We start from the raw sequence: 12,611 nt of genomic DNA, 5'->3' as shown, positions 1-12,611 counted from the left end.
CTCAAAAACATTATATTTCGAAAAAATATTGTTGTAAACATTTTTAAAGCTTATTAAATTTCATAAATTTTTTATAGAATACATTTTTTTCTATCTCTGACCGTTTATGAGATATTTGCTGTTGAAAACAGTATATATGTATTCGAAAACACGCGTTTTAGTAAAAATCATACTTTAATGAGAAGAAATACCATTTAAACTTAAGATCTTACAAATAAACAGTTTGGGGTTATAAACTAGACTTTATGGTAAATAGGCCCAATGTTTCAGATGGTGCGTGGGAGTAGTAGAAAGGGCCACATTCCGATACCCCCACCACACCACGACACGAATCAGTACCACTTTTACTTTAGTTTAGTCTCCATCGCGCGCGCAGTTATGTTTATTCTTTACGTGTGTATTGTGTTGGGATACAATAATTGAACTTACCAAAGAAGAAGTAGGTGCACTCCATCACCTTACTAGTAATATCTCTATCATAGTCTAATGATACCGTCCTCAAAATGGTCATAAATAACTGAAAAAGCCATGTGTTGCACTGCAAAGCTATGGTTACAGTATTTTCGAATGACAGCGCTCATCAAAGACTTTATTCAGGCCGAACGAACTGGTGACTGGAACCTTCATTTGAAAAGTATTGAAAAAATGATTCCATTCTTTCATGCAGCAGGCCATTTTCTTTAAGCTAAAAGTGCCCATTTGTATCTTTAGGATATGCAACAACTGAAAGAAAAATACTTCGCTCTGAAAATACTGGAGTGGAATTTGGTCGGATATGAACATCCAACAAACATTAATGAAAACAATGAAGATTTATGGAGGTCTAATATAGGGCAGAGGCATAACTGACAGTGTTCTAACCAGATGGATTTGGGAATGATCAGTATGCAGAACATATGCAATGAAATTGAGTCATTCTGTAATCTTCAGTCCGAATCATCGGAACAGCATGTTGACATGAGAAGTTCCCGAATTGACCGAGACAATGCTGACTCAAGTAAGCTTCTTGAATGGCTATCATTACACTACACATTTCCCAAAACCGACGAGATAATGTAGTTGATTAGTGGGATTGTTGGAGGAACAGCAGTAAACTGCTATAATTTTCAAGAAGAGGGGTTAATAGAGATTAATAGAATAGTCGGTAATGACTTTCACAATGTTAAATTCAAAAGAAAAGACAAAATTGTTACCATTGCATCCGTTGGCGGTAGTATGAAAGCAGGAAGCGCTAAAGTTGTTGTAGCTGATCCGCTTACCATATTTGAAAGAATATTTGTATAAGAAACGGAGGAAGATTTGCAATATTTCTTTATATATGAATTAGCACCCTACCCTATGTCACTGTTTTCAGAACAGGTTATGAGAAAAGGGACAAAATCGTTATAAAACAAGGCTTTCACCAGTATTGAGACTCACGACACCAACATTAACAATCAGTTTATTGTGGTTGATGGAGGACATCTCCTACATAAAGTAGTTTGGTACCGAAATTCATCCTTTGGTGACATTGCGAAGATGTATTTGGATTATTTGACAAAACACTATTAGTCACAAATTGAAGTTGTATTTGACGGATATCCATCCAATGCTGCATCGAGTGGGACTAGAACTGCTACATTTCAAGACTTTGAAGATGTACAACCTTTGCCTACTTCACCTCCATCAAAGCGGCAGAAACGGTTAAAAAATTAAGAAGTTTAGTGAATATTATTATTCTGTAGGTATGTTTTGCTATCATTACTAAAATTATCGACATACTTTATTAGTAAGATCTTAAATTTAAATTAGTATTTATTTTCATTAAGGGGGAGAGGCATAGAAATTCATTATACTTAATTATCAAATTAAAGCTTTAAACATATTTTAATCGATCAATACCTATCTAAATACAATGGGGAAAATAAAATATTTTTTTTTATTTCAAATACAAAGCAATGGAGACTAAACTAAAACAAAAGTGGTACTAATTCGTGTCGTGGCACCATCGGTACTGGTGGGGGTATTGGAATGTGGCCCTTTCTACCACTCCCACTACCCCTCCCCCCACCACTATGCACCATCTGGAGCATTGGGCCCATTGACCATAAAGTCTAGTTTGTAACCCCAAACTGTTTATTTGTACGATCTTAAGTTTAAAATGGTATTTCTTCTCATTAAAGTTTGATTTTTACTAAAACGCGTGTTTTCGAATACGTATATACTGTTTTCAACAGCGAATATCTCAAACGGTCAGAGATAGAAAAAAACGTATAATATAAAAATTTTAGGAAATTTTATAACCTTTAATATTTTATATTACAATATTCTTGCTACGACCGACCGTTTTTGGGATATGAGCGAAAAACCAAAAAAAAAACGAAAATTTTGCGGTTTTTTGCCCGCCAAAAGTTGTGCTGAAGTCATCCGAATTGGCAAACTCGTTTTTTTCTTACTCATGATCATATATATAAGTAGGGGAAAAAATCTTCAACCCCACATTTTGCAACCAAAACGTATTTTTCGATCTAATTTGGCTGGACTATTACGTGATCTGATAAATTAGAAGGGGTTTAAGGGATTTAAGACAAGCATCTCTATAAATGTACCAAAGGACCTACCAGACCACCGATGAAAACAAGCAATTAATTTTGGATCCGTCTCAAAAACATTTAACTTTGCTCCAATAGAAATTTCATCATTAGATTCATACAATCAATACGACTGGATTCGAAACCCTTTCGCAACCAATGCCGAAAATTTTATAGAAGCGCTTATACTATTTTCTGGATTTCGGTCGATAAAGAATATCCTCGTATTTCCGACAAGGCTACCAAACTAAGTAAGTAAGGCTGAAAACTTTTACGTTCATTGAAACAAGCTCATCAGGTATCATATTAATTAGTTATTTTATTGATAATACAAATACTTGGGTACATAATGTACATTTGGTTCTTCGTCGTGTGTTATGTATATTTAATTATTTATCAAATGAGTATGTAATGTAATTTTGGTGCATTTCCCTACAAGGTGGGAGGCTCTAGCCTGGGGGCCCAAGCTCAGGGGGGGCGGCTTGACAGGTCAAGCAGATAAGTGAGATAAAAACAACTTTAAATTTGCTCTAATAGCAAAACAAGTCGGCTGCGGCGCTGTCATTAATATTGTAATACGTATGATTGTGGGATACAATTTATTATCATTGTGTCAATACTCGACAAACAATTATTGTTAATCCGACAACTAACCATAATTCAAGAGGATGTATTAATAAATACAAAAAAATCTCTAATTATCAATACAATTAATTTTACCTCGTACACCATTTTTTTGTAACAGTACCACACTGTCTTTAATCTTAGCGATAGGTAGGGAAGGGCGCTGAAGATGCTGGCCTGGGGTCCATGTTTTGGTGTGTAAATTGTTTAACGTGTGGTGTGCCGCGGGAATCTGGGAATACTTTTAGTGTGCCGTGGGTGAGAAAAGGTTGCGGAGCACTGGTATAATTGATATAAAATTCTAGTAAGTATAAATATCCGATAACGACAACGATATTTATTATCAGATATTTGACACCAATCAATATAAATTTAATGTTATTTTTTAATCAAATAAAATTGGAACATTACTGTCTGCTGTGCTCCATGAACAACGCGTCATTTTTTTATCTCAATTCTATACGCCCATCTCTTTCAGATAAAATAGTTCACGTTAAACTGTGACACGACAAATCAAGATAAATCTTATAAAAGGTATAATCATATAAAAAATATTTGTTCTTTCAGATGTATTCAATATTTTTGGATGACGAATCCTGCTAAAGTTTTCAGATTGATTCAGAATATTGTTTAGCATCTCGATCGGCTTAGGTACACTAATACAAGATAATTACTAGATAAAAAGAACTTTTTATATACAACGTTTTTAAATTTCCTGTTGAATCATATAAACTTGACTTGACTAGCTTAAGCGATCAAAAAAAATTGTACTTGATAGAAATACAGAATAAATATAGAATACTGAAATGTCATTTTGACATTTCATATTGATTTCCATAGTAACGCACGTATATATTAATAATTTAGTTGCTAGGACCCTAGACCCCTAGCAACCAATAATATTGTTTTACTTTTTACGGATTTCTTCAGAAATAACTTTTCGTACAAAACAGAATTAACTGAAAATGAATTCAATTCTACATAAAGATGGCTAAAAGTATTAAAAAAATGCATTGGCATCGTGTTCTGATATATTCTAAAAGTTTCAAATGACCTATTAAAAACATTGTAAAAAATGATAAAATTTTTATAATATCAAAAATAAAATAGAATATAAGATAAAATAAAATTTCTGTTACACAATGAAACCAATCGCTTACTATGGGTGTGAAATCTGGAGCCTGACAAAGAAACAAGACAAGGCTATCAAAGTATTGGAAAAGAATATTCTCCGAAAAATACTTGGACCGGTTAATGAAAACCAAAGGTGGCGCATTCCTATGAATGCGGAGCTCTACAAACGATTTAGGCCCAATGTCTTGAGGGCGCGAAAACTCGAATGGAGCAGTCATATTGGATATAGAGCGCTGCATAAACTCATGTGCACTTAGTCCCTAGGCCGTCTCCAGAGGAAATGGGCGGATAACGTCAAGAGGGACGCAGACAGTGAGTGTGGCCGACTGGATAGAGAGAAAAAGAGCTCGGAATAGATACCTTAGCTAGAGGACGGTTGTGCAGGCAACCATAGATCTAAATGGTCTGCAGCGCCAGAATAAAGAAGTGTAATATCAAAAAATTTTAAGGAAAATGGACGTATTTGACAATTTTCAACATTACGGGAAAGTTTAGTTATCTATTAATTTTTCAATAACTTATACTACTTGAAGTATATTTCTGATGTACTTTTAGAACGCTAAAAAAGTAAACATAAAAAATAAACAACTAATTTTCACCAAAAGGTATCGTTTGCCTTTTTGGTTTAGCAACTTTAATGTAATATAACATGAAATAATATTGAATAACATTCTGCAAATTTTGCAGAAAATAAACAGTTTTTATAATTTAATTTTATACCATCTATTTCGATAAAATCAGAGAACTTTTATTTAAAAAAAAATACTAATTTATTAATATAATAAAGAATATACGCGTAGTAAATTGATATGGCAATATGTACCAACTTACGTAAAGTGCTATATAGAGGCTTATGCAAATCCGTAAATTTTTGTGCTGGCCTATTTAATAATATATATTTCAATATTGCTAAAAATTTATAAAATTCGGGATATTTTGTAAAGCAGAAATACACGATAGCATGGATATTAAATAATACTTGATTTCCAGTTGTAATACTAAATTAATATACGTGGTCAACTGATAAAATGTCGATTTTTAAAGCCGGGGATTGCAATTGTATTATTAACTCATATTGCTCTGTATTTTTATTTGAAAAATTGTTAACATTATTATTGTATGCCATGTCGTGAACGCTTTAAATTTATAATTTGTAATGTTCATTATATATTTAAAATAAATGAATTTGAATTTGAATAGTTTTTGTTCAATGTATGGTTGAATCAAATAAAAGAAATCAGGTTAAGTTGCTTGTCAAATCACCAAACGATGTTTAAGTGTATTTTTTAGATAATTATTCTCAGAAATTCATATTGAATCCACTCATTCCAATAAATCTCATTATTTGCTAGGTAAAAATTTAAAACGCACTATTCACATTTTAAAACTTTATTGAATATAATAGAAAATTTAATTTCTCATTTTTTTTTTTTTTGAAAATTCAAGATTGGTTTATTTATTTCTCGAGAATTTCGAAAAATATCTCTTTTAAGTTATCCAGCCCAAATTTTTCAGTTTTTTTTAAACAAAAAACATACCCGGTGAATTTTATTGATTATGTTATGTTTTAATGTCAAAAGCTTTCGTTTTAAAGAGTTTCCATTTCAGATCAAGTTCGGCAGGTTTGTTTTTCCGTTGCAAATTCCCTTTGCTATTTTTCCATAGTAACGATTTCTCGAGATCACAAGATTTTTGTTGATGATTTCTCGAGAAAAGATAATTCTCGAAATATTGGAAAAAATATTTTTCTCGATTCTAGAGATTAAATTTTTCGGTAACAATCAATAAGTATTGTGCTCAAAGTTACGTTTAATGATTTTACAGCATAAAAATCAGTTTATTAGGACAACGCATTATTATTTACATATTTCATTTATGTGACTTAACTACTTTTAAATTCTAGAAGGTTTTTGGCATAATATAGATGTGAATGTCTGGAGTAAACAGTAATACTATACATACTTAAAAATAACGTAACCAACTTAATTTAATCATACTTTAGTCATTTTGACAACGAAAAATACAAAGAATTGCTGTACTAACATTTATAATATAATAATAATGATAAAAATGGTACTTATTTCATTGTTATAAAAATTTTCTCTGGCTCACTACTCTTTCTCCGGAATCATAGAAGATTGAAATGTAATGTTGTGCTTTTGGTCTTGAGCGCTTTCAATAAATAAGACGTATTGCGATCTTTACACGGAAGACACTCCATATATTTCAAAGCTATAAATATAACACAAAAGCTGTTCCATAACCATCTTGACCTTCCTCTGACGCTAGTGTTGTTTAAACAGATTTTTTGGAAGATTGATTTTCTGAGAATATTATTTAACTACGTAGTAGTGCCTTTGAAGCATATTATAAGATAAGTCAAATAGCGGTTTTCAATCAAAATTGTGTACATGATAGCTAGTATATGGTACCGTTATATAACCTCTCATGTTTCAAAGTAGGTTATACCTACCAAACTTTGCAAAGTTTATAAGGTTTAATAAACAATAGCCATCTATTATTATAATTAGGGAATCCAATCCCGAGCCAAAATTCTGATCCCGGGATTTCGGGATTACAATTTGACAATCCCGGGATTGGCATTTTTTCCATTGCATATATAAAAATTTCATATTTACAAATAACATCGATAAAATCGGTCAAAAAGACATCTAGTATAATTTATACTATTTAAGACATTGTTAATATTGTATACGTTCAATCTTGGAAATACATAAGTTTAATGGAGTAAATAATAGTGTAATATAAATAATAACGTGAATTTAATAATATGAAATTGCTGTTTCTGATAGTAAAGACTTAATGAATGGCTTAGCGAGATTTAAAAAAGTAAAGCAAATAATCATGGTGTACTTATGTTATGGCCTTTCCGCTTCATAAATCTAATTATTCAGCCAAATATGAAACTGCCGTAAAACGTATGAGATCATGGTGAAATTACTTTGTCAATAGTGCGAAGCATTGTTTTTTCCAATCTTTCTCATTTTTATTAATTTGTGTGAAAAAATAAAATGAATTGGCAATTTACACATGGATATAAATCAAACTTCACTCAAACTCAGTTTATTTCTAATGTAGTTATTTGTTATTAAATGTATTTTTTCTGTTATAAATTCGTTTTTTTTTGATTTTCCATAAAAATTGATAAAAAATCAATCCCGAAAGTTTCAGGATTATTGTTATCAATCCCGGGATTCATAGGTATCAAAAATAGCTCTGGATTCCGGGATTGGAATCCCTAATTATAATGCAGTACCTACAGAATATTCTGTAGGTACGTAGGTGACATCAGATGGTCATTGGACTATGGAGCTACACCGGATATCACACACAAGATGTCAATAAACTAATTAAAATTATATCACTAAAAATGTATAAAAAGGGACACGCACCTCGCGCCCTTCGTATATTACTTTTAAATCTTTGTAACGCGCATATCTAGTCCGCTGTATATGTACTCGCATTTCCGTTGAATAAACTTTAATGTTTTAAATTTCGTGAAAGCTTTGGTAAGGATACGAAGGAAGGATAACCCTAGGTGCAGCAGGTTATATGAAAGTATAGTGAAGGAGGCAAGTATGGTAAAAAAGTATGGTGAGGCAGGCTGGTAATCAATTTGCGGCAAAATTTCTACCTTAACATTATATTATATGGGTACGTTATAATGACCAAAGTAAATTCTCGTAAGATCTATTTATCATAAGTTGGCGTCTACTGTTGGTCTGCCTCATTCAGTTGTATGAGAAAGCCGATTCTTTGCCACTCTTTTTATTTAATACCTCTATGATCAAACCACATGAAGCTCCTGTCAACGCAAGCTACCTGTTTCTTTTGCCTTCCTACCTTTGGGACATAACAGTACGTCCAAAACGAGCACATTCAGGAAAACTTTTAAAAAACGAGACTTTTTGATTTAATGAATTTCAAATGTATGTTATAAAATAGACTCGAAGAGAGAATTGACTATAAAAGATATGATATTTTAGATACAAAATCTATAGTTAATTAATTTTTTGCAAAATCGTATATACGACACACTTGCTCTAGGATACAGAAATATTTTTATCAAGTTTTGACGCGGTTCTAATAAGAATTGATACACTACATTAAGCCACAACTCCTATCCATTAAAGATAACAGTATGTATCACTCTTAAGTTATTAATTTATTGGTGGGATTAAAAAAAAACTTTTTTTTGTTTATGAAATACTAATTTTATAAGTGTAGGTACATTTTTAAAACAAGTTTGCACTGATGGATTTGAACTACATACATCTATCAGCCATTTATTTAATGGAAAGGTGGTTTTTTTAAAACGTTTTCGTGTAGATAAATGATCTCGTCAAAATATTTTGATGCGGAAAAAAATATCTACATAACATCACAATATTATTACCTGATTTTTTTAAGCACAAAAAATTGAAAATAATCACTGAAACACTTAGACCACATAAAATCTACGGTGCCCTTTTACTGGAAATTGAATCAAGAGCCTCCGTATGTAAAAACAGTGCTTTATGCATTCAGCTATGTGGGTATTCAATAATAATATTATATAATATGCATTACGGAAAACATTCTCTCCGCAGACGAAGTACAAAAGAACTTTAGCCTTTCGAGCAGTTCTAAGAATTTTATGATTGCGACAATTTCTCAGAACATTTCCATGTGGTCATGAAAATCTTTGATGTCGATTTATTCATATATTACTGTTTTTTCTCAGGGGTATTCCAAAACAACTTCATCAATATTCCAGGAGTCGTTATTATATTATTATTATAATTAATTATATTTATCTATAATATAATAATAATAATATATTATTATAATTAATTTTTAATTACCACATTGAAATAACATGCTAATTGCATCTAATGGCCGTTTAACTGGAACAATATATTATTATAATTAATTTTTAATTACCACATTTAATTAACATGCCAATTGCATCTAATGGCCGTGTAACGGGGACATGGTAGCCTTGTCGTCCGCGTCGAAGCCCGCAAATTTCATCACAATTTTAAATATTATTATTTGATTTTTTTGTATTTTAAATACACATACTATGTATGCTTCTTATTTTAAGGTTAGAATTTTTGTTAATTGCGTTATTACAACGTTTTCTTCAGAGTAGATAGACGCACGAGAAAACTTTGGAAATTTGCTGCATTAGATAACTTTCATAGCAATAGCATTCTAGCATAAAAACCAACAGTTCCAAGATTTTCTCCAATATAAAATCTTGTTATGTTTGCTACTTATATAATATCGACTTTGGAAACGAAAAACGGTGTAATCCACATAAATAAAATTTTACATTAAGCACAAAAACGTTTTTGTTATGGTTTTCTGTCAAAGTTACAATAGAAAATAGACATAACGTTGAAGTGCATGATAATTAATAATTTTGGTTTTTATATTCCTAATCTTATATTAATTATTAAGTTAATTTAAAAAACAACAAAAATGATGGTTAGGTCGTTTTCTCGATGTCACTTCCTTCTTTTTTTTAATTACAAGCTAAATTCAGATAATAAATCGGCATTTTCAGCTTACATCCTTTGGACTCAACGTGTATTTTTTAGTCGTGTACAACGGTGGCCGCGCGGCATATGCGTTGGACTATAAAGCCGTGGGTCCCAGGTTCGAATCCTGGGTCTGGCAAGTACACATATTGTTTTTCAATTTATGTGTGTCAGGGTTTGGACCTAATAGGTTGGGCAAGTGGCTGACATCCATTTCTCGTAAAAAACAAAATCTGTCAATACAAACCTCCACTCTGTGGAGGCCAGTGGCGCACCCAGGGGGGGGGGGGCAAGGGGCCCTGGCACCCCCCAAAAATTAAAATTATCAGAATGATTTTAAACATTAAAATTTAAAGCCAATATACTATACCTTTGGGCTAAGACAAATAAAAACACGGCAAAAAATGATTTGTAATTATTCTCCAGCACCCTTTTTAGAAAAATTTCTTAGATTTTAATTTCTAACACAAAAATTTCGAAACACTAATGTCAGGTTTTTTTAGAAACCCAATCCTTAATGGAACTGTCAAAATATTCTCGGTGTCCACCCGAATTCCGGAGTGGTGTAGGTCATGGCTGGGGAGGAATGACAGGGCTCTAGCCTGGGGGCCCGGGCTGTGGGGGGCCTGGCGTGTCGGGTTGACCAGATAAGTGAGATAAACACACACCATAAATTAGCTTTATTATACTTCATGGCCATGAACATTTTCAATTACTTATATAATTATGCAATATATTTTTTGATTATTAAGTGTCGATACTCGACAGCTCCATTATTAAAGTAGATGTATTAAAAATCGCCAATAATTCACTGTATAAGTGCCCTTAATTTGAACTAAAACACAATTTGAAAAACGTTAATGTGCGTAACACTGCCTTTAATCTTAGCGGTAGGTAGGGGGGGGGGGCAAATATCCTAGCCTGAGGGCCCGTTTCAGGATGTGGGGACCATGGTGTAGGTACACCGAGTGCAATAGACAAAAGACCGATAAACGAGAAATTAGGCTGTGAAGAAGAAAAAGAGCCTATAGGACTAATTTACATTCTCCTCCTTGCCCCCCCCCCCCAATATTAAATCCTGGGTGCGCCACTGGTGCAAGCCCATATGATCCTATCAGGATCGGAAATGGTCGAAAAAAAAAAAAAAAACAATGTTATTATGCAATAAAACTTATTTTGAAAAAACTGAAGATAATGCCCCCCTTTCCTTTATATAGTAGTATATCACTGCTTTATTGGTAATATTACAAGTTATCCATTCAAAGACAGATATGGAAGTAGATTAAAATTATTTCTGATTAAAATATACACTGAATAACATAAAACGTTATTTGATACTGATATATAACGTAGTTTATCATCATCAGCCAGGGTAAATTCACTGCTTGATGAAGACCTCCCCAAGCTTCTTCCAACTCTCTCGGTCCTGTGTCTTTTGCTGCCACGTATTTCCGCCGAACTTTACCAGTTCGTCAATCCGGCGGCTTTTAGGGCGACCCTGTGGCTGTTTCGTGCCCCTTAGGTACCACTGGATGACGGCATTTGTCCAGCGGCCGTCCTTTCGGCGAGCAATGTGCCCCGCCCATCTCCATTTCAACTGTTTGGCAATGTCTATTACATCGCGTACTCCCAGTGACGTCCCGTGGGGGTAGGCCGATTGAGCGTCGCTTGAGGGCGGCAGTTACTCGAAGGGCGGCAAATCGAGGAGAATCATTTGGTAATAATAGAAATAGCTACCTAAATTTAGTAATAACGAAAATATCTTTTCATTAAATAAATTAATCAGATCACTGGTTTGAAACACAATGTAATAATTAACATAAAGGGCTTAATAGCACTCTATTTTTTTGTCGGTTTCGTCTAGTTTACTTCCGTTGCCCTTCGACGTCCTTGGTGACCAGGAACGACACGCGCACGGATGATAAAAATATTGTATAATAAATGGAGCAGCATTTTGGCGCCGCCCAGGGGCGGCATTTTGTCTAGGGACGTCAGTGCGTACTCCATTCGTTTCTCTTACGGTCCTTTCGCTTGATGCCCAACATACATCTCTCCATGCCTCGCTGTGCGACTTTTAGCCTTTGGACATCTCTCGTGTTGAGGGTTCACGTCTCGCAGCCATACGTTAGCACGGGTAGTAGACATTGGATGAACACCCTACGCTTAAGACATAATGGTAGGTCACTCATGAAGATACTATTCAGACGTCCGAAAGCACTCCATCCCAGCTTTGTTCTTAGAGAAATTTCATCGTGCATGCTTCCATCTATGGGCACCTGCTGTCCAAGATAGACGTAGCTGCTGACTTGCTCGAGTTGGGTGCTATTAATACAGATAATTGCAGGATCCGAAAAACAGTTCCTCATCACTTTTGTCTTTGAGACATTTATCTTTAGGCCGACCATTTGACTGACATCCGCGAGTTCTTGCATTCTACCTTGGAGGTCTTTCAAATCTTGTGAGACTATAACAATATCATCTGCAAAGCGCAACGTAGTTTATAGTTATGATTAAATGTTTTTTTTTTTATTATTCAACGAATTATTGAATCAAATATTAACATAGGGTCTCAAACCCACATCCAATCTATTTCGGCATGCACATTAGGCAGAATGTATGTATCTGAGATGTTTACTACGTGTACATGGAAATTGAGAGAAACATCCGTTGAAAGTTAAAAGACAAAATATAACATAAATTAAACATACAGAACTCAAAAGAAAATCGTATATAGTAT

This window comes from Rhyacophila brunnea, unplaced genomic scaffold (assembly GCF_057557595.1).
Source record: "Rhyacophila brunnea isolate RB1 unplaced genomic scaffold, BYU_Rbru_1.0 scaffold_21, whole genome shotgun sequence".
Lineage (NCBI taxonomy): Eukaryota > Metazoa > Arthropoda > Insecta > Trichoptera > Rhyacophilidae > Rhyacophila > Rhyacophila brunnea.
The sequence above is the reverse complement of the archived record's forward strand: the minus strand, read 5'-3'. Positions refer to the sequence as shown.